This window comes from Cupressus sempervirens, chromosome 11, assembly GCF_028749045.1.
Source record: "Cupressus sempervirens isolate cs-2001-9-10 chromosome 11, ASM2874904v1, whole genome shotgun sequence".
Taxonomy (NCBI): Eukaryota; Viridiplantae; Streptophyta; class Pinopsida; order Cupressales; family Cupressaceae; genus Cupressus; species Cupressus sempervirens.
In genome coordinates this window covers 280,017,856-280,043,907 of record NC_143128.1, presented here as the reverse complement: position 1 = coordinate 280,043,907, position 26,052 = coordinate 280,017,856, and positions in this window count along the sequence as shown.

The window sequence follows — 26,052 nt, the reverse complement described above, 5'->3', positions numbered from 1 at the left end:
TTGATTAAAATCTCTCTCTCTCTCTCTCTCTCTCTCTCTCTCTCTCTCTCTCTCTCTCTCTCTATTCCTTCATGACTATTCTTTTCCTTGATATTTGATTATTCTCTTTCATCTTTTCTCCACTCTACTATATCCTCTTCATATTTCTCTCCCTCCTACTATCTTCTTCTTTTCCTTCCCCTTCATATTTATCTCCCTCATACACACTTTCTTTCAATATTTTTCCTTGCCTATTTTTAAAAAAAATTAATATCAATCTTTTCACCTCTATATCAATCTTCTCTCTTCATCTTATAGATCTTATTCACTCTCCTTTGCTTCTCCCCCCTTATCTCTCCCAATATCTGCTTACCCCTTTTATTATCATTTTTTACATGAAATGGACAACCCAACCTTTTAAAATGCATAAAATATATCATCTTTACTATAAAATTGAAAACCTACAAATCTATTGACTAATACAAGTTAGGTTAGTTGACAAGTGCATTGAATATTTACTTTGTAAAAATGCTTCATCCTATTCCCTCACCATATTAAGGGTTGGTTAGTTTGAATTGAAAAATTATTATAGTTTCAATATGTTTGACTAAGATTTGTACATTTACAATTTTAATAATGATTATTTCGACCTTAAAACTTAGTTCACCATAGTCACAAATATAAAAATATAAGATACGTTTTTATTAGAATAATTATACAAAACTAAGGATTAAAGTTATATCCAACATTCTTAGCAATAGGGACCTCTAAATTTTAATACTCTTAATGTAGTTCTCTATTTGAGATTGAATTTTTTTTATTTTACAAACACTTCCATTTGATAAAACAAATTTTGCTAGTTCCAACATATACAAGGAGGATTTAAATTTGTAATGAGATATTGAATAAACTACATGACTAGTTAGAGTTAATGAATATCATGTAGTTGATACAATATATAACATGGCATGTGACTTGAGGGCCCCATCTCCAAAAATAGCTCCCATTCGTTAATATCAATTGTCTTATTTGTGTTAATAGCCATTGTATTTTCATCTTCATTCTTGTCTTCTTCTTCAAAGGTCATTACTGTATCGATCATGCGATTAACTTGTGAAAGTGGTAGGATCAAAGCTGCCTATAATAGAAGTGGTGGGAACAATGAGAAGAATGGGTAGTTGGGTGCATCCTTATATGTATCCAATATTGATATATTTCTTTGAATAAATTAAAATTACTAATTTTTAGCTTGTGTTGATAAATACATGATATCAAAATAAAATAAAATATATTAAATATATTTTACACAGATTTTTGTTGTACTATAAATAATCAATATTAATATATTCATGTAATAAATTATTTTTAAAAAAAATTAAATAATTGAAATTTTATCATTCTATGCAATCTTATTTTTAAATCTATAATTTAGTAAAGAAGATAATATACAAAATATTTTGAACTTATCAATAATCAATTGATTCTCACTCTTTATAGTATAGCTTTTGCTTACACTAATGTTAGTAGAAACTTGGCATTTACCAAAACAAAATACAAATTTGTTTTTTCATTGCACTTATGTTATTTTCATTGTATGATGGAAGTTGGCAACACTATTATACCAATAAATTATTAATCAGAACAACCATAGTTAACAATAACAGTGTATGTTCCTTACTAATTTTAGTGCTCTCACTTCTTCGGAGTTCCACTCTTTCCTCTTGCCTTTTTTTTTCCCTTCTAGTTAACTTGTCATAAGTGGTACCAAAATTTTCTGATTCCTTTGCTAATGCATTCTTTGTGGATTTCAATGCTCAAAATTGACTCCTATAGGAACCCATTCCTCTTTCTCTTTCAATTCTGGATAACATCATCAATGGCTTCTTCACCATTGCTATTGGAGGCATGTGTTTCTTGCTCACTGCTCACCACTCATGAAGACATGTATGCATTTGCATTCACAAATGTGGAGCTTCAATTCCACCACACATTCCACTACATGGTTTGCATCATTTTTTAAATTATTTTTAAACTATTTTGCATAGTATTAAGAATTGAGATTATCATGCAATTTCTTTGCATGTTATTATTTTAATTTTTAAACTATAGTAAACTCTATATTCCTCCATTAGAGTACAAGGAGAAGATATTTAGTAATTTCTTTATAATGTATTTTGTACTTTTAGAATTATATACATTTAATAAAAAACATAGTTTTTTTTCTTATCTTTGCTATGGGTAAGTGTAAGAAGTTGGGTCCCACTTTTAGGGAAAAAGTGGAAGTGTTTTTCCTATTTTTGAATTTTTTTTTTCAATTGATGTCAAAATTTGAGGCATTTAGAGATTCAATATAAAAAAATTTCAGAAATAAAAAATTTAGTGTTTAGAATCTAATTTCTGAATATGTAATTTATTTGTGTACCCATATGATAGATTTTGTTTTTGGTATTGATATTTAAAAACCACCTTTTCAAAATACTTGTTTCATGACCATACCACACTCATGTACGGACACCATAATTTGACACAAATAAATGAATTTTCATAAATCCTTTTAAAGGGAGTTATCTAATACACCTAAAAATGATGACAATATTTCTCCTTAATTTTTAATTGAATAATTTATATTATTATTAATTATTAATTGGATATAAAGGTAAATATTAAAATCTCTCATGTACAGACACCATAATTTGATCAAAATTTCAGTTTTTTCAAAAAGAAAAAATTAACATCAAAAGATTTGTATGTAGATTGATGACATATAAATTAATTTAAGAAAAATTATAACTTAAAAAACTTATTAAAGTTTTAGTGCACTTCACTATTTTACATTTAGGTACCACCTTTCATTAAAAAATAATGCAAAAATAGTAACTAAAAAAGTAGCACTATAAAATTTATATTTCTAAAATCAAGACAGTGAGAGCTCTAATGGGTTTTTATTTTATTAAAAATATTGATCAGGAAGACCCTCTATAAATTATGGCAAGGCATGAATTTGTTAGTTCAATGCCCTAGCCAAATCTTGAGAGATCAAGGCATAGGTTTGGTCTCACCAAGCCTATCTCAAACCAAAATCTGAGGTGGGAGAAAAAAATCCCACCCAATATTGTAAGAAATGGGCACCCATTATTTCATATTCATAAAATGGGTACCCATTTGAAAATGTCAAATTGGCATACAAAATCCTACAAAAAAAATAATAATTAAATTTTTACAAATGGGTACCCATTTTTTGAAAATAAAGAATGGGTACCCAATTTTAAAAAAAACGGGTGCCCATTTTTTAAATTTCGGATCGAGTGCCCGAGGCTAAAATGGGTACCTATTTTTAAAAAAATGGGTACCCATTTCTAAAGAAGCACAATCTCAATCTATGGACTTCCACAAAATTGAGACCCAACTCCTTGCTTCTACCCCTATTCATTTTACATGCTATTTATTTTTTGATTTTTTTATTTCATCAATTTAGTATAAGTGTTGAGTTATAAATCTTCAATTGGTACCAGAGCAAGTTGTAAAAAAGAATTCTTGAAGGTAGGGCAATGGTTCTCTCGAAGATCTTTTAGAAGGACAAATGGTGACAACTTTCCATTCTAGCTTCCACTATTTTCTAGAGACAACTATGAATATTGGAGTATCAAGATGAAGACCCTACTATTATCTCAAGATCTTTGACAATTAGTAGGAGGATACACTGAGCCTATAGACCTAAATGCTTTAAACACCTTAACACATGCTCAACAAAATTAGTTAAAAGAAGACAAGAAGAAGGATAATCAGCCTCTCTTCATCATTTAAACTATATAGGATGTGTCTATTTTACCCCATATAGCCAGTATGGAAAAATTGAAGGATACATGGGAAGCCCTTCAAACTGAAAACCAAGGATCTGACATAATAAAATTGGTGAGATTTCAAACCCTTAAAAGAAATTTTGAAAATGTAAGGATGAGAGAAGTTGAGTCCACTCATGAGTTCATTATGAGGGCTCAAACTATTATAAATCATCACAAAACTCAAGGGGAAAATTTCCCAAAGAAAAAATTTATAAAGAAGATTTTGAGATCTCTTCCTCCAAAGTTTGATGTAGTGGTCATAGCCATTGAACAAAGTAAAGATATATCTACCTCTAGAATTGAAGAGTTGATAGGTTATTTGAAATCACCTGAAGAGTGAATACAACATTCAAGAAAGAATCTAGTGCAAGCCTTCTATTCTATAGTCAAAATTGAAGTAAAGCCTGTAACCCTTTTTCAATCACACAAATCTCACAGGGAGTCTTCGGCATCAAGAGGATGTGGTAGAGGGCAAGGAAGAGGAAATAACCTGTAGTGCCTACCCTCGTTCACATCTTTTTTGGACATATTGTTGCTATTATTATCAGACTATGATGGACTAGTTTTATGTTGATGGATTAGTGGTATTGTTTTGACACTATCAGACATTATGATATGGATTTCGAAGTTATGTGATGAGATCATTTAGACTTTACATTTCATGCATACATGATGATCATTATATTACTTTTAGATATTATTGATGATTAGTTGGATGGTCTATTATCTCATGTGTTTTATTATGGATACTTACCCCATACTTGCATGTGTATGGTGTGAGTGTTTTCTTATTGTATGGCATTTCTAATGTGGTTAAGGAAGGGAGTCATAGTCACTTGCTTAGTCAGGATCTACACGATGCACCACTTCTTACCATTGTCTATTTAGCTTAGCATTATATATTGTCTGTACATGCATGGTTTTTCTGTAAGTTGTAGGTATCGGGTATCGACTTCCCTAAATTGCCAAGATGAGCGTACCCTATTATACTATCTCAATGATAATAGAAGGGAGATAAATTCTCAAGTCCAAATCTCAAACTTTTAAGCCAATTGTACTAGTGAGGTAGGACAAGTATCTGGATATTTTACCCACCAAATGTGTCGGATGACATAATTCATGATTTTTAACCCTTTAGATCAAGTTTGTGTGATTTTCTCTATGATGGGTTTTCATATTTTATCTTGGAGGTCTATGGTGAATTTTCTATTAATTAAGTCTTAATAAATCGATTTAATTAATAAATTAATTATTTGAGAAAATTAATATAAAATATCATGTTATTTGATATTTTGATTATAATTAACTAAATGAGAATTAAATTGAAGAAAAAGAAACAAATAAAAGAAAATTAGAAAATTTAAAATTAATAATAATAATAAAATAATAATAAAGTAATAAATAAATAATAACAATAAAAGTTATAAGAATTAAAATGAAAGTTATAAATATTTAAATAGAAATTATATAAAAAGTGAATAGGAGTTATAAGCTTGCATGGGAGTTAACGCACTTTTCTATTTCTCAAGTGTCAACAACACGGGGGTTAGTGCATCAATTAAGTACATGGTGTCTACAACTCTATGGCTCATCTTGAAGGTTGGAAAAGACCCATGCTTAGTTGGTGACAACTTCCAGCTGTTTCTAGAAGCATTCTAGATATTTCCTGAAAGCACTTTATATTCAGGCATTCCTAGAAGCTTGGATAGAGCGTTGGGACTGCAATTGGAGCATTGGAGGACTCGAGAACTCTAAAAAAGGGAGGAGCTTGCTCTGTGGGTTTTTTGAGGACGAGTGATTTAACATCAGAATCCGGGTAGATTCTTGTGATTTTACTTATGCTATTTCCGCATCATGCATTCCTTGTCTTCTTCGTATCTTCCATATGTCTTTTGAAGAATTTCATATTTTTTATTGTGCATTCTCAATATGGGTAGATTAATTTATTTGAAAATTTTATATGCATAGATCTAAAAAGAACATGGGGCTAGGGTTGAGATTCATAGTCAAACCCATTAGATTAATTATTGAAAATTTTGGAGATCAAAGGTCTATGGAGGAATTCTGAAAATTGAAGTTTGTATTGATATATTGTCAATTTGCTTATACATACATACATACCCGTGGGCTAAAACATTTTAAGAAATGTTTTAAACCAAATCACAAATGGGAATCACATAAGAAATTTAAAAAAAAAATTATAAACATTTTATACATTGAGTCGGGAGGGGGGACGAGACCCGTGCCCCCACTGCGGTTGCAGTGTACCACCATCGAAGGCCCTACGACCGCAGGGTCCTGTGTACCGGTAGTTATGTTATGTAAATATGTGTTTTAAAAAAAAAAAATTGTCATATTAAATTTTAATTGTTATTAAATTTTTTGGCATTAATCGAATTTGTTAATTCGATTTTGTTTAATGGTAAAATAATTTATATATTCATATATGTATGTATATATATATATATATATATATATATATATATATATTCATATATGTATGTATATATATATATATATATTCATATATGTATGTATGTATATATATATATATATATATATATATATATATATATGTATGTATATATATATATATATGTATGTATATATATATATATATATGTGTATATATATATATATATATATATATATATATATATATATATATATATATATATATAATATGTAAATATGATTATTAATAAATTTTTTATAATTATATAATTGATAATTGATTTATATTAAAGGCTCATGGTTTAAATTAATTGTTTTATTAAGTATATTAAATTTGATTGTTAGATTGGTAAGGAATGTTTGGATTAAAATTATAATTGAAGAATGGATTTGTATTCAATCAAAACATATAAATGTTCCTCCAAATTCTTTCTCTAAACTTGGAAACGTAAACCGAGACTTTTGCATTTAAATTCAAATTGTAAATTTAGCAAAACCAAAACATGTATTTGCATTGTGTATTCTTATGCTATTATTTTGGGTTTTGGGTTGACTAGTGTTGACCAGTTATAGGACGTCTACCAGAGGCTTGGGGGTTATGTGATTGTGATGTCATGATGATGTTTAATCTCGATCTTTATAAACCCAACCATGGTTATGTGATGGAATGCTCTATGTATTGGATGTGATTACTGATTGTTATAGTTGAGATTGTTATGTATGAGAGACTTGACTTAACCATAATTTTTGGTCAACGATCAGTTATCCTTGGTTATGTTCTAGTCGCCATGATGGGACTGAAATGTGGATGTATTCTTGATGATGTTATGTTGTGACATATTTGACTCAACCATTTTTTGGAGTCTTCGATCAATATGATTGAGATATATTTTGGTTATTGAGAACAATTGGATACTTTGATTATCAGTGATACTTTAGTTGCCAATAGAGACCTATTGTGATCATGATTTTCTATGGATGTTTGCTCATGGAGATTTTATGCTTTTATGCATATTTGATGATTTTATTATGGATTATTTTTTGTTATTTTGAGATTTATGATTCCATGAGCATTAGGGTAGGATATCTGCATGTAGTGATGGGAAGTGGCTTGCAATGGGGGTCGGGGCCCTAAGAAGCTACTAGGGTAACTCATTGTAAGTTGGATTAATAAGTGATAACATTCACACCTAATACTAATTGAATGAACCTAAAAGATAAGTGTTTTGTTCTCGCCCATGCCTTGAGTGCTTGTACAGGCAAGGATGGGAGTAGTGAGAATGCATGGTTGCGACCTTGCATTCCATAGTATGCCTCATCAGTATGAGAGGATACTAGTGGCCGCATGAGATCAGTATGGACCCGTGGAGTTTAGCTAACTGCCAGGGTAACTTGTACGTGATAAATGCGATGACACTTTTCCGCTTGCATAGTAGGTTCCTACATGTCATTGTGTGCCTCTGGGGATTGGATGTTGATTTTGTGTTTGAAACCTTTGAGTTAGTATACTTTTAGGATTCCTGGACTTATAGAGATTTGTGCTATATGATTTTGGATAGCCTATTTGGGACTTGAGATTATCTCCTCAGCACGGTGGGAGTGGACCACTTAGGTACCACGCGATCGGGTGGTAGTGTATTTTTCACTCTTATCATTTGAGATTCATTGAGACATCATGGTTGATGCGTCCTTCATGATGGTGGATATGTATCCTTTTCATTAATGATTAGCATATGTTAGATGATGTTATCTTATGCTTTTATTTGCATGTTATATTTCTTTCTACATATGATGTTGTATATATTAGGAGTGACATTCCTATTATGTTAATACCAATGATCTCTTCAGTGATTTGGAATGTTATGCATGGAGGGATGGCTAGGATCCACAATGGTCCAATGATGCTATTAACGGTTTGGAGCAACCGTGCACTTAGTTTATTATGTTGATCTTTATGATGGATGTATATGTCTTCTATGATGATGTATCAAGAATATCATGTGATTATCTTTACTTTGATGTATCATGGATTAGAATGGGATGATGTACCCTATTCTATGTATGTATATTCTTTTGAGCTTGTCATACCCTGTGACATGTATAGTGGATGATTGAGTATTTGAAATGTAATGTATAGACATTGGACTTATCATTATTATTTCATGTGGATGTTGTACTAGATGGATTCATGTATGTTAGATGTTTCTAGATGTAATCCAACGTTAAGGGATCTTAAAGAATGTAATCTGATTATATATGCTATGTTTACTTTTAGATGGACATTACTATTGCTTCCGTTATTGTTCAAAAGTTATATGTGGTATTTACTTTCATGAAAAAAAATGCTACTAAACTTAGTGAAAATTTTAAGTTAATTCTTTGGATCCCTTTGCGGGGCATTGCATTTGGTATCAGAGCCCGATTTTCTACATTGGGAGCTCTGGGTATTTTGGAACAACTAGAACTTTGAACTATTAAGTGTATTTTTCCAAACTTGAACTAGGCGAACTGAAGCAAAATCTAAACTATTACTTGAATATTTTTCATACTTCAACACTTAGTTTCAAAATTGGAAATTTTAACTTAAACCTAAACATAGAACTGAACTTAGTACCTTGTACTATTGTAGGATGGTATCTGGGGCTAGGTCTTCTGTTAGAGGCCATGGTAGAGGTTGAGGTCGTGGTAGAGCTATTAGTGTCCATGAGTCTACCCATGAGGGATCAACTCACATAGAGAGCAGGGAAGAGCACTCTAGTAGGCAGCAGGAAGAGAGTCATAGAGAGGACCAAGCTAAGTCTAAAGAGGTTGGTTTGAGACAGATGATGCAGACTATTCTAGAACGTCTACCTCCTATTCAAGAACAGCCCAAAGTGCACCAAGCAGAACAAGAGCATAGACCCAAATTTAGAAGTCCTCAGAAGGATCGTTAGAGGTCCATTGTGTCCACTCAGATGAAGGATCTTTCAAGATCAAAGGTTAAGCCTTTCAATGGGAAAGGTTCTGGTTATGTGGCCGAGCAGTGGCTTATTTCGCTCGATAGGATTTTTGCCATGTAGGAGTTTGACAGAAATGTTAAGGCAAGATTTGCAATCACTAATTTAGAGAATTTTGGGGCCACTTGGTGGACAATTGAGGAGAAGAAGCTGAGAATTGATATGAGCAGTGTTACATGGGATCTATTCCTAGAGAGTCTCCACGAATGATTCCTATCAGAGGAATGGAAATAGAAAAGGGCTAATGAATTTCATAATCTTAGACAGTACACTTTGTCAGTGACCGAGTATGAGCGTAAGTTTTATGAGCTCATGTCTTTTTTAGGGTTCAGTGAAAACTCAGCTCAGTTGACACAACATTTTATTAGGGGTTTCAATAACCGTATAATTGGGGGTGTTAAGGTATTTGAGCCAAAAACCCTCAAGGAAGCGGTACATTGAGCTATCCTTGTTGAGAAAAGTGTCAACCTTGGTCAAGGTGGTTTTGTAGGAGCGCCAGCAACATCAAGATCTAAAAGCAACTACAATTCAAGTGGTAACAAGAAGTTTTCTTTCTCTAAGGGGAAACAGTATCAACAGCAGTCTTAGTAGACACATCAACAGAAGGGCTCAAATTCTTAGGCTCAAGGAGGTGGCAAAGGTTCTAACACCAAAAACAACCACAATGCTCAATGCAATAAACAGAATTAGTCCAATCAGCTAGCTCAAAGTAGCCAGTCTTTTGTGAGCTGGAACAGTCATCAGCAATCAAATGTACCACCTATGGAAAGAGGATCTGGCAGAAATATGAATTTTTTTTCATATGGTTAGATTGGACATTATGTAGCTCAGTGTCCTTAGTGAGCACCTCAATTTTCAAGACCTATACCTACAGTTTCAGAGCCTATAGTTGGTGACGCAGGTAGAGCTCATAGAGTTTTTGTAGCAGTTGATCAGCGTCAGGCAGATCATCAGGGAACAGTGGTTGAGACCACAGGTGCTATTAGAGGTATATCTCTTTCAGTATTGTTTGACTCAAGAGCTACAGATTCATTTATTTCACCATCTATAGTTTCTAAGTGTAAGCTGGATGCGGTGAAGCAAGATCATGGTTGGCAAGTGGAACTAGCCTCAAGTTTTAAGGTCTCCACAAACTCTGTAATTCATAAGTGCGGGCTTAGCTTAGGAAGCTTTGATACTATAGTGGATCTTCGAGTTATACCCCTTGGTTTCTATGATGTGGTTTTAGGCATGGACTGGCTTGGATCTCATAGAGCCAGTATAGATTGTAAGAAGAAGATTATTTTGTGCCAAGATGACCAAGGGAATGATGTGCAGATAGTTGGGATACCAAGGCCTATATCTCTGTGGATGATTTATGCTATGTAATTAAGGTGAAGTTTCCATAAGAGATGTTAGATATTTTCTATTATGGTAAATAATCTTGATGAGGAAGATCCCATGAGGGAGACTTTAGATCACCTGATTTTATAGGAGTACGTAGATGTTTTTCCTAGTGAGGTTCTAGGCATGCCTTTGAAGAGGGACATTGACTTTAGTATTGATCTGATTCCTAGAGTGAAGCCTATCTCTGAAGCTCTTTATTACATGACTACATAGGAATTGGGTGAGCTACGTCTTTAGCTAGAGGAACTTCTGGCAAAAGGGAGCATTCGACCTAGTGTATCACCATAGGGAGCTCTAGTGCTCTTTGTGAAGAAGAAAGATGGTTCTTTGCGCCTTTGTATCGACTACAAATAGTTGAATAAGGTGACTATTAAGAACAAGTATCCTTTGCCTAGGATTGATGACTTATTTGATCAAATCAAGGGAGCTACAGTATTCTCTAAGATTGACCTTAAGTCAGGATACCACCAGCTTCGCATTAAGGAAGCATATATTCACAAGACCACTTTTCGAACTCGCTATGGGCATTATGAGTTCATAGTGGTACCTTTTGGGTTGACTAATGCTCCATTGGTTTTCACGAGTTTGATGAATGGTGTGTTCTGATCTTATCTGGACAGGTTTGTACTCATGTTTCTTGATAACATATTGATATATTCTAAGACTCAGAAAGAGCATGAGGAACACCTGCAGTTGGTACTGTAGTGTTTGAGAGACAATCAGCTTTATGCTAATGCAGCTAAGTGTGAATTCTTCAAATTGGAGATTCAGTATTTAGGGCATGTTATTTTAGGTGATGGTATTTCAATAGATCCTACAAAGATTCAGGTGATAATAGATTGGCCTACATTGACTAATGTGTTAGACATTCAAAGTTTCATGGGCCTAGCTGGTTATTATCGCAGATTTGTCCAGAACTTCTCTAGGATAGCACATCCTATCACTTCTCTTCAGAGGAAAGGAAAGAAGTTCATGTGGATAGAGAAATGTGAGGAAGCTTTCCAGAAGCTCAAGGAGCTTTTGACCAGTGCACTGATTCTAGCCGTACCTGATCCAGAAGGTAATTTTATGGTGTGTACAGATGCTTCTCTTGAAGGGATTGGGGCAGTGTTGATGTAGAATGGACAGGTGATTATGTATGAATCATGCAAGCTCAAGGATCATGAGTTAAATTATCCTACACATGATCTTGAGTTAGTAGCAGTAGTTCATGCTTTGACAAGGTGGAGACATTTCTTGTTAGGGCACAGATTTGAGCTATACAATGATCATCATAGTCTATAGTACATTTTTACTCAACCTAATTTGAATGCTCACTAGAGGCGATGGATGGAGTTTTTATGCGAGTATAATTTTGAGGTTAAGTAAATTCAGGGTAAAGAGAATGTGGTGGTGGATGCTTTGAGTCATAGGAGACATGTGGGATTATCGATGACTCTTAGTGTGGATTTGAGGAGTTGGATTCTTTAGGCACTTCCTACAGATTCCTGGTATCAGGAAGTGTGCAGAGAGATAGATTCAGGGAGATCTTTGGAATGAAAGTTTGCAGGTTATGTTCAAGAATCAGATGGTATTTTAAGACATATGGGGAGGATATATGTGCCATTTTTGGATGAGCTTCACACCTTGATAGTAGCAGAAGCCCATCATACACCTTACTCAGCACATCTAGGTTTCAAGAAGATGCATGCTGATTTGAGACGTTTGTTCTTTTGGTCTGGGATGAAGCGAGATATTGCTTATTTTGTGGCTAGGTGCCTTGAGTGTTAGAGAGTTAAGGCAGAAAGAGAGTTAAGGCAAAACATTAGCACCCGGCTAGACTTTTGCAGCCAAAACTCATTCCTTCTTGGAAGTGGGATATCATCTCCATGGATTTTATTGTGGGATTACCTATGACAGTTTGACGTCATGATGCTATCATGGTCACCGTTGATCGGTTGACTAAGGTGGCGCATTTTTCACTGATTAGGTCTTCCTACATAGCAGCTTCTGTAGCTAATGTCTTCATGCGTGACATTGTGCGATTACATGGTATTCCTAGAAAGATCATTTCTGACAGGGATCCTATATTCACATCTGCATTCTAGACATCACTACAGCATGAGCTTGGAGTGCAGTTAAACTTCAGTTTAGCATATCATCTAGAGACTGATGGTTAGATAGAGAGGGTGAATCAGGTTTTGAAGGATATGTTATGGATGTATGTGATGGATAGGTAGACACATTGGGAGGACTATCTCTACCTGGTGGAGTTTTCTTACAACAATGGATATCATAGTTCTATTGGCATGGCACCATTTTAGGCATTATATGGGTGTCCTTGCCCTACACCATTGAGTTGGGACAGCCTTGAGGATTGCATCATGTTGGGTCTTGAGATTCTTTTTGATATGAAGCAACATGTAGTGCGTATCTGTGAGCACTTGACTATGACACAGGATAGGCAGAAGAAGTATGCTGATGCTCATAGGACTGATAAGCAATTTGTTGTGCGTGATAAAGTTTTTTTGAGAGTGCGATCGTGAAAGAGTCTGATCTGATATGGAAAGGGATCTAAGCTAGCACCTCATGTTGTGGGACCATTCAAGATTCTAGAGAGGATTGGCTTGGTTTCTTACCGCCTTGCTCTACCCCCCAACCTAGCTCGCATTCATGATGTTTTCCATGTTTCAGTGCTTCGGCAGTATATACCTGATATTGTACATGTTCTTGATTGGAATGTGTTGCAAGTAGAGGATGTGTAGCTTGCTTTGGAGCCGATTCATATTCTGGAGCAGTAGGAGTTGACCCTTAGGGGTCAAACCATCGAGCAGGTAAGGGTCCAATGGGACCCTACTATTTATTCTTCAGGTACATTCGAGGATGCAGCTAGATTGAGGGAGTTATATCCGTACTTATTTGTAGGCTTCCAGGAGTAAGCCTAACCCAAGGGGGGGTGGATGTAGTGCCTACCCTCGTTCACATCTTTTTTGGACATATTGTTGCTATTATTATCAGACTATGATGGACTAGTTTTATGTTGATGGATTAGTGGTATTGTTTTCACACTATCAGACATTATGATATGGATTCACAGGTTATGTGATGAGATCATTTAGACTTTACATTTCATGCATACATGATGATCATTATATTGCTTCCAGATATTATTGATGATTAGTTGGATGGTTTATTATCTCATGTGTTTTATTATGGATACTTACCCCATACTTGCATGTGTATGGTGTGCGTGTTTTCTTATTGTATGGCATTTTTTATGTGGTTAAGGAAGGGAGTCGTAGTCACTTGCTTATTCAGGATCTACATGATGCACCACTTCTTGCCATTGTTTTTTTAGCTTAGCATTATATATTGTATGTACATGCATGGTTTTTCTGCAGGTTGTAGGTAACGGGTATTGACTTCCCTGAATTGCCAGGATGAGCATACCCTATTATACTATCTCAATGATAAGAGAAGGGAGATAAATTCTCAAGTCCAAATCCCAAACTTTTAAGCCAATTGTCCTAGTGAGGTAGGACAAGTATGTCGATATTTTTAACCCTTTAGACTTAGTTTGTGTGATTTTCTCTATGATGGGTTTTCATATTTTATCTTGGAGGTCTATGGTGAATTTTTTATTAATTAAGTCTTAATAAATAGATTTAATTAATAAATTAATTATTTGAGAAAATTAATATAAAATATCATGTTATTTGATAGTTTGATTATAATTAATTAAATAGGAATTAAATTGAGGAAAAAGAAATAAATAAAAGAAAATTCAAAAATTTAAAATTAATAATAATAAAATAATAATAAAGTAATAAATAAATAATAATAATAAAAGTTATAAGAATTAAAATGAAAGTTATAAATCTTTAAATAGAAATTATATAAAAAGTGAATTGGAGTTATAAGCTTGCATGGGAGTTAACGCACTTTTCTATTTCTCAAGTGTCAACAACACGAGGGTTAGTGCATCAATTAAGCACATGGTGTCTACAACCCTATGGCTCATCTTGAAGGTTGGAAAAGACCCATGCTTAGTTGCTAACACCTTCCAGCTATTTCTAGAAGCATTCTAGATGTTTCTTAAAAGCTCTTTATATTCAGGCATTCCTAGAAGCTTAGACAGAGCATTGGGAGTGCAATTGGAGCATTGGAGGACTCAGAACTCTGAAGAAGGGAGGAGCTTGCTCTGCGAGTTTTCTGAAGAAGAGCGATTTAGCATCAGAATTCAGGTAGATTCTTATGATTTTACTTATGCTATTTTCGCATCACGCATTCCCTGTCTTCTTCGTGTCTTCCATATGTCTTCTGAGGAATTTCATATTTTTTATTGTGCATTCTTAATATGGGTAGATTAATTTATTTGAGAATTTTATATGCCTAGATCTGAAAAGAACATGGGGCTAGGGTTGAGATTCATAGTCAAACCCATTAGATTAATTATTGGAAATTTTGGAGATCAAAGGTCTATGGAGGAATTCTGAAAATTGAAGTTTGTATTGATATATTGTCAATTTTCTTATAAATATATGCTCATATAATTCTGCATATATATATATATATATATATATATATATATATACATACATACCTTTATATATATAGATACATACATATGTATATAATATATATATTTGTTAAAAAAAATTTGGATAACATACCTGTGGGCGAAAACATTTTAAGAAATGTTTTAAACCAAATCACAAATGGAAATCGCGTAAGCGATTTTTTAAAAAAAATTATAATAATTTTATACATTGAGTCGGGGGGGGGCAGAAGACCCGCGCCCCCACTGCGGTCACAGTGTACTGCCATCACAGGTACTGCGACGATAGTGGTACGCAATACCACTGACGTCACAGGCCCTGGGACTGCAGGGTCCTGCATACTGGCAGTTATGTTATATAAATATGTGTTTTAAAAAAAAAATGTTTTCCATATTCAATTTTAATTATTATTAATATTTTTGGCATTAATCGAATTTGTTATTTCGATTTTGTTTAATGGTAAAATAATTTATATATTCATATATGTATTTATATATATATATATATATATATATATATATATATAAGTATGTATATATGATTACTAATAATTTGTTTTATAATTGTATAATAGATAATTGATTTATATTAAAGGCTCATGGTTTAAATTAATTGTTTTATTAAGTATATTAAATTTGATTGTTAGATTGGTGGGGAATGTTTGGATTAAAATTATAATTGAAGAATGGATTTGTATTCAATCAAAACGTATAAATGTCCCCCCAAATTCTTTCTCTAAACTTGGAAACGTAAATCGAGACTTTTGTATTTAAATTCAAATTGTAAATTTAGCAAAACCAAAACATGTGTTTGCATTGTGTATTCTTATGCTATTGTTTTAGATTTTGGGTTGACTAGTGTTGACCAGTTATAGGACGTCTACTAGAGGCTTGGGGGTTATGTGATTGTGATGTCATGATGATGTTTAATCTCGATCTTTATAAACCCAATCATGGTTATGTGATGGAATGCTCTATGTATTGGATGTGATTACTGATTGTTATAGTTGATATTCTTATGTATGAGACAATTGACTTAACCATAATTTTTGGTCAACGGTCAGTTATCCTTGGTTATGTTCAAGTAGCAATGATGGGATTGAAATGTGGATGTATTCTTGATGATGTTATGTTGTGACATATTTGACTCAACCAGTTTTTGGAGTCTTCGATCAGTATGATTGAGATATATTTTGGTTATTGAGAACCATTGGATACTTTGATTATTAGTGATACTTCAGTTGCCAATAGGTGCTGTTGTGATCATGATTTTCTATGGATGTTTTCTCATGGAGATTTGATGCTTTTATGCATATTTGATGATTTTCTTATGGATTATCTTTTGTGATTTTGAGATTTATGATTCCATGAGCATTAGGGTAGGATATCTGCATGTAGTGACGAGAAGTGACTTGCAATGGGGGCCGGAGCCCTAAGAGGCTGCCAGGGTAACTCATTGTAAGTTGGATTAATAAGTGATAACATTCACACCTAATACTAACTGAATGAACCTAAAAGATAAGTGTTTTTTTCTCGCCCATGCCTTGAGTGCTTGTACAGGCTAGGATGGGAGTAGTGAGAACGCATGGTTACGACCTTACATTCCGTAGTATGCCTCGTCAGTATGAGAGGATACTAGTGGCCGCATGAGATTAGTATGGACCCACGGATTTTAGCTAACTTTTAGGGTAACTTGTACGTGATAAATGCAATGACACTTTCCCGCTTGCATAGTAGGTTCCTACATGTCATTGTGTGCCTCTGGGGATTAGATGTCGATTTTGTGTTTGAAACCTTTGAGTTAGTATACTTTTAGGATTCTTGGACTTATAAAGATTTGTGCTATGTGATTTTGGATAGCTTGTTTGGGACTTGAGATTATCTCCTTAGCACGGTGGGAGTGGACCACTTAGGTACCACACGGTCAGGTGGTAGTGTATTTTCCAATCTTATAATTTGAGATTCATTGTGACATCATGGCTGATGCGTCTTTCATGATGGTGGATATGTATCCTTTTCATTGATGATTAGCATACGTTAGATGATGTTATCTTATGCTTTTATTTGCATGTTAGATTATTAGGAGTGACATTCCTATTATGTTAATACCGATTGTCTCTTCGGTGATTTGGAATGTTGCGCATGGTGGGATGGCTAGGATCCACGATGGTCCAATGATGCTATTAACGGTTGGGAGGAACCGTGCACTTAGTTTATTATGTTGATCTTTATGATGGATGTATATGTCTTCTAGGATGATGTATCATGAATATCATGTGATTATCTTTACTTTGATGCATCATGGATTAGAATGGGATGATGTACCTTATTCTATGTATGTATATTCTTTTGAGCTTGTCATACCCTGTGACATGTATAGTGGATGATTGAGTATTTGAAATGTAATGTATAAACATTGGACTTATCATTATTATTTCATGTGGATGTTGTACTAGATGGATTCATGTATGTTAGATGTTTCTAGATGTAATCCAACGTTAAGGGATCTTAAAGAATGTAATCTGATTATATATGTTATGTTTACTTTTAGACGGACATTACTATTGCTTCCGTTATTGTGCAGAAGTTATATGTGGTATTTAGTTTCATAAAAGAAAAAAAAATGCTACTAAACGTAGTGAAATTTTTTGTTTAATTCTTTGGATCCCTTGGTGGGGCATTACATAACCGAGGAAAAGGAAGAAGTTTTGAGGATCAAAGAAGCATCTAATGCAAATATTATGAAAGATATGGACAATATAAATCTGAATGTAGAAAGAAAAAATCTAATTTGAATAATTCAAGAGCCAATCCTCTATATCCAACATGTTGGTAATTATATTCTAATTATTTTCCTTTATGTTGATGATCTCATTTTAATAGGTAATAGCCCATCCCTCATTGAAAAATTCAAAGAAGAAATGAAAGAAGAATTTGAGATGTTAGATCTGGTGTAGAGGTGCAACAACAACGTGAAGGTATATACATTTCTTAAATCGAGTATGTTGTTGATTTATTGAAGTGATTTAGAATAATGTCATGCACTGCAATTGCTACCCCTATAGCCCTTGGTGAAAAGCTAATCAATGATGATCCAATCCCCCATGTTGATCCTACATTATATAGAAGTTTGGTTGGCAGCCTCATGTACCTTACTATAATGAGACCTGATATTATGTATGTCATGAGCCTTATCTCTCAGTTCATGCAAGATCCACGTGAGTCTCATTGGTGCGCTAAAAAACATATCTTAAGGTATGTGATTTGTACACACAATTTTGATATTCATTATTCTCCTAACAAAAAGTTTGAGCTAGTTAATTACATGGATTTTGATTGGGCTGGTTCAGTGGATGATAGAATATGAATATATGGTTATGTCTTCTCACTTGGTTCTAGAGTTTTATCGTGGACTAGTAAGAAGTGGGTGACATTAACTCTCTCTTCCATAGAAGCAGAGTATATTGTAGTAACAACAATTAGTTGTCAAGCAATATGGATTAGAAGGATTCTGGAAGATTTGCATGTGGTTCAAGAATATCCTTAAAGCATTTTTTGTGATAACAATAGTGCCATTGCAATGACCAAGAATCCAGTGCTTCATGCTAGATAGAAGTACATAGAAATATTCCATCACTTCATTCAAGATTTGGTTTAGAATGGTATAGTGGAGTTATAGTTTTGCCCAACCTCTGAGCAAGTTACAGATATCTTCACCAAAGCTCTTACTACTACTAGTTTTACTACCTTGAGGAATCAACTCAGTCTCATTCTCATTGTTCATGCATGGGAGATTGAAGGCATGCATTCATTTCTCATTGCTCACTACTTACTACTCATCGCTTAGTACTCACACTCACCACTCACCACTTATGAAGACATACATTTGTTTTCATTCACAATTTAAAGCTTCAGTTCCACCACATGTTTCACTATATCATTTTCATCATTTTTAATTTAGATTTTTTATTTACTTCATCCTCAATAAAACTACATATTAGTCAGCCTTGACATCATTTTTAAATTATTTTTTTATTAATTTGCATAGTATCAAGAACTGAGATTATCATGCAATTTCTTTGCATGTTATTGTTTTTAATTTTTTTTTTATTGTAATAAACTCCATCTTCATCCATCATAATACAAGAAGAAGATATTTAGTTAATTTCTTTATAATGTATTATATATTTTTCAGATTTATACACATTTAATAAAAATATAGCTTTTTATTCATATCTTTGTTGTTCATTTTAGATGTCATGTACTTCTAATTTTCTGATTTCATCAGTATAATATAAGTGCTAATTTTTAGATCTTCTGATATCACCTTGACATTTTTGGTTTCTTAGAGCATGTTCCCATGCCATTGCTTAGCTTATTTTGGCTAGTTGTGGCTGCTCAACTTTTTTAAGAAATAGTTGTGGAGCTAGTGGCCCAATGAATATATATTTTGCTACTTATTTTTAAGTAGGAAATCTGAAGTTTGAAACAATTAATTGAATAATAGTTTGAAAGACAAAAAAATGGAAATAAAATCTTTTTAAAAAAGAAGGAAAATAGTTTGTGGAGCCATGTGGCATTTTTAGCATTAAGCAGCCACTGAGCACCTCCTCTTTTCCTCTAGCTTATTTTCAATTGCTTAATAATGGCTGCTCCACAAAAAACAGCTAAAATTCTAAATTATCCTTTTAAGACAATTTAAAATGTCCTTGTAGATACAAAACTGATTAAATTTGAGCACAAAACAAACTTAAGCAACCACATGAAAACACAAGATTACAGAGACAACATGACATATTTGCTAACATATAATCCCCAAGATAATTTCTCTCAAGTAAAGTTAAACCAAGCATGACAACATTTTTCTTTAACTGTAACAATCTAACCAAAAAATTTCCTCTAATCTGTCCCATGTGTTTTTCGTCATGGTTTATCTCTGACATTTAGTCAATCATACCCTTTCAGACAATTCTCGTATCCCTTACGGGGAACTCTATAGAAAGATAGCAGCAAAAACCAAAGAAGAAAAATAATGGCAAAAATGATAGTAGAACCAATTTTTCTGATTGTGGATTTAGTCAGCTTTACTTTTGGCAATCCATAATTTAATTCAACCCCAATTTAAGTTCGCATTACATCTCACGAGTAGCACACAAAATTTTGGATAAAAACTTCTTTTTCCATTTCCTACATCGGTTTCTACTTTTTATGGTGCTTTCTCCTTTTCACAAAACTTTCTTCTTTTGACTCAGTAAGACAACCATACAAATTATAACAAACCGGTGACAAGTCTCTGGAATAATAAGCATTATAAATAACTTGAAACATATAAACGTAGCTTGCTAAAGCGAAAAAATAGGGAATCAAATAATTGAAAAAATTAACTTACTACTAAAGACGGGAGAGTAAGCAAAACATTTTGAATGCCATCTTAATAATATTTAAATTTGATGAAAGCCAAGAAGCGTAGATGCTACCTTATTCAGATGGAAAGTTCTCTCGCACTGTGAAAATTATCAGAAAAAACATTGGTCACATTTAATTTATGTAGCAAACAGATTTTATAAGAAAGACCGATCTTATCGTTGATCTTATCAATCGTTCAAAAGTATGGTACGTTTTGGAATTTTGACCGAAGAAAAAATTAACACAGAAAAGCATGGCTGGTATTGTGTGGAAAATTATGTGGAAAATTGAGAGAAGCAAAAATCTCTAACTTGTATCTTTGCATTACGACAAAATTGAAGGCAAACTTGTCAAATATTTTATGACTATTGCTTATAAGCTGAGTCAAAGCATGCTGTTGATATAATGAAAAATAGGCATATGCATGTTTCTTTTAAGTAACAGAACCAGCCCTCTTTTGCAATATGTAAATCTTTCGGGAAATCATTTGGAAGGAAGGTTGTTCTCAAATACTTAGACATGGATGCAACTAGCATGGTTAGATGTGTCTAGAAATAGATGTAGTGGATGCATCCCATCAATGTGGTCTCCTTCTATGCTCATACTGCTGCACGACAACGATTTGTTCTCTTGGCAACATTCCTTCTAGCTTGGGCAAATTATTCCAACTCAATATGTTAAACATAGCTAACAACAACTTTACAAGAGTGATCCCTATCAGCTTGTCCAATCGCTCTACCCTTGTTCTCCTAACTTTAGAAAATAATAGTTTGGAGGGAAGCTTAGCACATGAGCTCAGTATGCTAAGTGATTTATATTCATTAGTTGTTCACAATAATAAGTTGCAAGGATCATTCCCTCTTTAATTAGCAAATTTTTCAAACCTCCAGGTTCGTATATGGAAAACAATTTATTTGGTGGTGAAATACCAACTTTGATTGAAAATCGTTTAGAGCTGAGATAAGAGTGCTAGTGATGAAAGAGAACAATTTTAAATGCAACATTCCTTTAGAGATTGGTCAGCTAATGAACCTTCAAATCTTGTTTCTTTCGTCTAATCATATTTTAGGCTCAATTCCACAAATAATTGTATTCTTGCAAGCAATAGAACATACAACTCAAAATGGTTTTGTATTGTCCACTGATGCTACTGGGCCATTACATCATGATGGATTGGGTACGAATTTGAAAGGTATAGATCAACACTATTCATATATTCTTTCTACACTCACATCCATAGACCTCTCAAACAATGAATTGGACAAAGATGTTTCTTCTAATTTGGAGAATTTGAATGGGCTAAGATTTTTAAACCTTTCAATGAACAACTTGAACATGATCATTCTAAAAGGTTTTGGAGATATGCATCAATTGGAATCATTGGACCTTTCAAGAAATCATTTTTTTAGGACAAGTCCCTACAAAGCTTGACACTTTGAGTTTTTTAGGTTCATTGAATCTATCAAATAATAATCTTTCAAGAAGAATACCACAAGGAACACATATGACCAGCTTTGCAGAATCCTCTTATTTGGGGAATCCTAATTTATGGGGGTGTCCACTACCCAAAAATTGTTCTTGGCCAAAATTTATTCATTCTCCTCCTTTGATTTACATCACTAAAATACAAAGAAGCACAAAATATCCATTGTATGACATAGCATTGGGAATGTGCTTGTAATAATCCCAACCAGTTATAACTTTGTCAAACACCAAATTCTTCTCTAACTCAATTGTTTGACATTTTGTCAAACACTTTACAAGAGAGCTCTGATACCAATGTAATAACTCCAACTGATTATAACTTCGAAAAACACCAAACTCTTTTATAATTCAATTGTTTGACATTTTGTCAAACACTTCGCAATCAAGCTCTAATACTACTATAATATTCCCTACAATTATGATTTTAGTTTTCTGATTTCTAAACTAGAAAATTTTGTCAAACACTTTTGCACACAAGGGATATATTGCAGATCTAAATTCTAATTTCTTTCTAAATGCCAAACTTTAATAAATATGCTTGCAAAGAACTCCAAAATATCTAGCAATGAAGATGGAAATATTTTTTTATATTTTTGAAACATATAACACTAGTTACAAATGAGAAAATATGCATCTCCAGTAATAAGACATTAGGGTGTCAAATTCTAATATAAATCAAATTACAAATGATTTCTAAATTCTTAAATGGGTGATCCCACAATAATGGGTTCCACTTTTTGAACAATTTTGACACTAAAATCAATATTTTTGCAACAAACGTCACATTCAAGTGACTATATCTCCAAAACTATAAATAATTTCAAGATGACATAAACTAGTGATTTTGAGTAATTTGTTCCTACTTTGTAACCATATTTTTTAATAATTTTTTTAAAAAAAATTATATCAATTCTTTTATCTCCTCCGAAAAGTGGTACATAATAAAATTCAATATTTTTAAAGAGTGACTGTCCATTTGACACATATAACTTTTTTTTGAGAAATAATAATGAAGTAATTCTTTCGGCATTAGATTTGTAACATCAATATCCAGAGGATGCATTTGGTTTGATTTATTTTGATTGAATATTGTATAGTTTATGAAGTTTTGAAGTGACACGAATTGTAATTCAGACATACATTCCGTTTGACATAAATAATTTGAAGTCAGTTTATCATAAACTTAAATTTTTTTTTAAAAATAGAAAGGTATCTTAATAAGCTAGTTCCTACATATTTTTCAAAAAAAAATTGACCTGATTTACTAATTTTCCCGAGGTGTCGAAGTTGGTTGATGTTCAATTGGTAATGAACCGGTAATGAACCTATAATGAGTTAAACTCATATTTGAAAGTCTTAATGACTAAAATATGTATTACAATTATAGTCAATGGAAAGCTTGCTCTGAGCAACACATTTTGAAATTTTTTATTTTATAGTAGGAGATCACTCTCCTACAATTATGGGAGTCAAAAGAGCAAAAAAAACAAAAAAACAAAAAAGAAAAAGGGTTAAAATTTTCCTAATTTTACGCATTCACGCGAACATGTTGGGCATGTTTGCGCGAACCCATGTTTGCACGAACGTATGAGAAAATAATTCGGCAGCTAAAATTTTTATTTAAGGTGTTCACACAAATATTTATAATAATTTGTGTTTGCACAAACATGCAAAAGGGGCAAATTTATCAAGATGCCAAACAGAAAAGTGGAATTTCAATCACAAATCACTGTTACTAATATGTTCTCACGAACATATTAACAAGGTATGTTCACGCGAACATACCTTATTTAAACTTAATATGTTCGCACAAACATACCTTGTTAATATGTTCATGTGAACATAGTTAGCACATTCGGGTGAACATGTGTAAAATTCTACATGCATAATTTTTATCATTTCACAATTTCCTTCATCCCCTAAAAGTGGTACCCAGTATTGTGGGTTCACCCAAACATGCCCTGAGATATTCACATCTATCCTCCATGCAATCCAAAATGAAATGGATAGGAGCCTAGAAATCGCTAAAGAAATATGGATACTAGTAGTAGTGACACTATAACAATATCAAACTTATTCCTCCAATCATACTCCACAATCTATCTTTAGGTCACAAATTTGGCACAATTAAAAGACTAATTTTTCTTCTCCAATAGCTGTAACCCTTTAGAAGATCTTTCACTAGTTGGCTTGAATAGAACACCTGTATGATGTCCTCCCAATACCAAATTCATTAGCTATTTCACCAGCTCAAATGGAGGCACACAAAAGAACTCCATTCTCCAGTGGCAAATGCTGAAACACTTTCTCAAAGCTCAAAGAAATCAAATGAGAAAATAATGGATACCTAACAATGAAGTTCTTGCCTCTATTTATTCTTTTCATTCAACTTTCTAGAAGGAAATGAAATATTATTTATTTGCACTCTCTAGAAGCTTCCGCCATTCCAATACAATAATTAGTTGTGCTTCTAGAAAATGCACTTGCTAGAAGCTTCCCCCCTTTCCAATAGAATAATTAGTTGTGCCTTTAGAAAATTAAATTAATTAAATATAAAGTCACCTTTAGATTTATTTATTTATTGTTTATTTCTCCTTATTTCTCCACTTAGCCTTCAGAGAATTAAAACCTATTGGAAATGAGAATGGAATAACTGAGAGGGGGAGGGGGTGAATCAGTTACCACAAAAACATTTCACAGTCTCTTAAATGTCTAAAATCTTGATCTTAGTTATAGATTACTGAAGCTTGATAATGCAGCAAATACTAATAATTATTAAGAACTGATAACCAAAAAAATTCAGCAATCATGAACACTAGAGACACCAGATTTAACGTGGAAACCCAATATGGGAAAAACCACCAATGTAACTTGTTACTATTTTTCACTCTTCTGAACTGAGCCCTGTTAGGAGCCAACCCTATTAAAAGTTACAAAACACACTGTTAGGTGTGACCCTGTTAGAGGATTTAATCACCCTATTAGGAGTGGCCTTGCTAGAGGTCTTTAGAACAATTCAACTAAATTGTTACCTTGTTAGAGGATTTACAATAAGGCTGTTAAACCCACTCTGTTAAGAGATTTGAAATCATGGCTACAATTTTTAGAAAGTAACAATGAATGATCTAAATATAATGCAACTTATCTTTGCTGATACAAATCTCTATTCTGCTTCACTAGATCTTCTCTGATCGCATAAAAGCTTTGTAGCTCCACAAGGATATCTGATCCTTCAAAAATTTGCTTGCACCTTCCCAATTTACACATACATCTTATCCACACATGCACACTTTATTTCGCAACTTGATCCTTCATATATACCTTTCTGATTATCAAGTCGGCCTTAAATACAAGTAAAAATTATTAATAATTATACCGTGAGTCGGCTACATTTATCACATAAATCAATTTTAGCCTTAATTCCACACTTTTTGAAAATCCTTCGCTAACCAACCCAGCTCGGTAAACACTATACCATAATGATCTTTAGTGTTAACCAAGTGAGGCTTGGTAAGCACTGCGAATTGTGCAAAAATCCTTTGGACACCGAGTGAACTCGATAAACACTGACTTTTCTTCGCTTACCTTCCCAGCTCAGTAAACACTAACTTTTCTTTGCTTACCTTCCTAGCTCAGTAAATACTCTGTCACAGTTTCTTTCGATCACCGAGTGATCTCGGTAAGTATTGAACTTCCTTCGTTAACCAAGTTAGCTCGGTAGAAGCTATCTTTACAGTGTACTATACAACAATGCTTAGTAGACTCTGTAAAATACTATGTTTACCTTCTAAGCTCGGTAGACTCTGTCTAATGACTGGTATAACATTTGTGTAACATCAAAGACAACACTCAATTAACCAATTGTATCCAACAAAAACCTATTAACTCCATTGAGGGTCTAAAAGATGGGGGACATTATAGTCCTCTGGAATAACTTTTGGAGGGGTAATATTGTTGATTATAATGA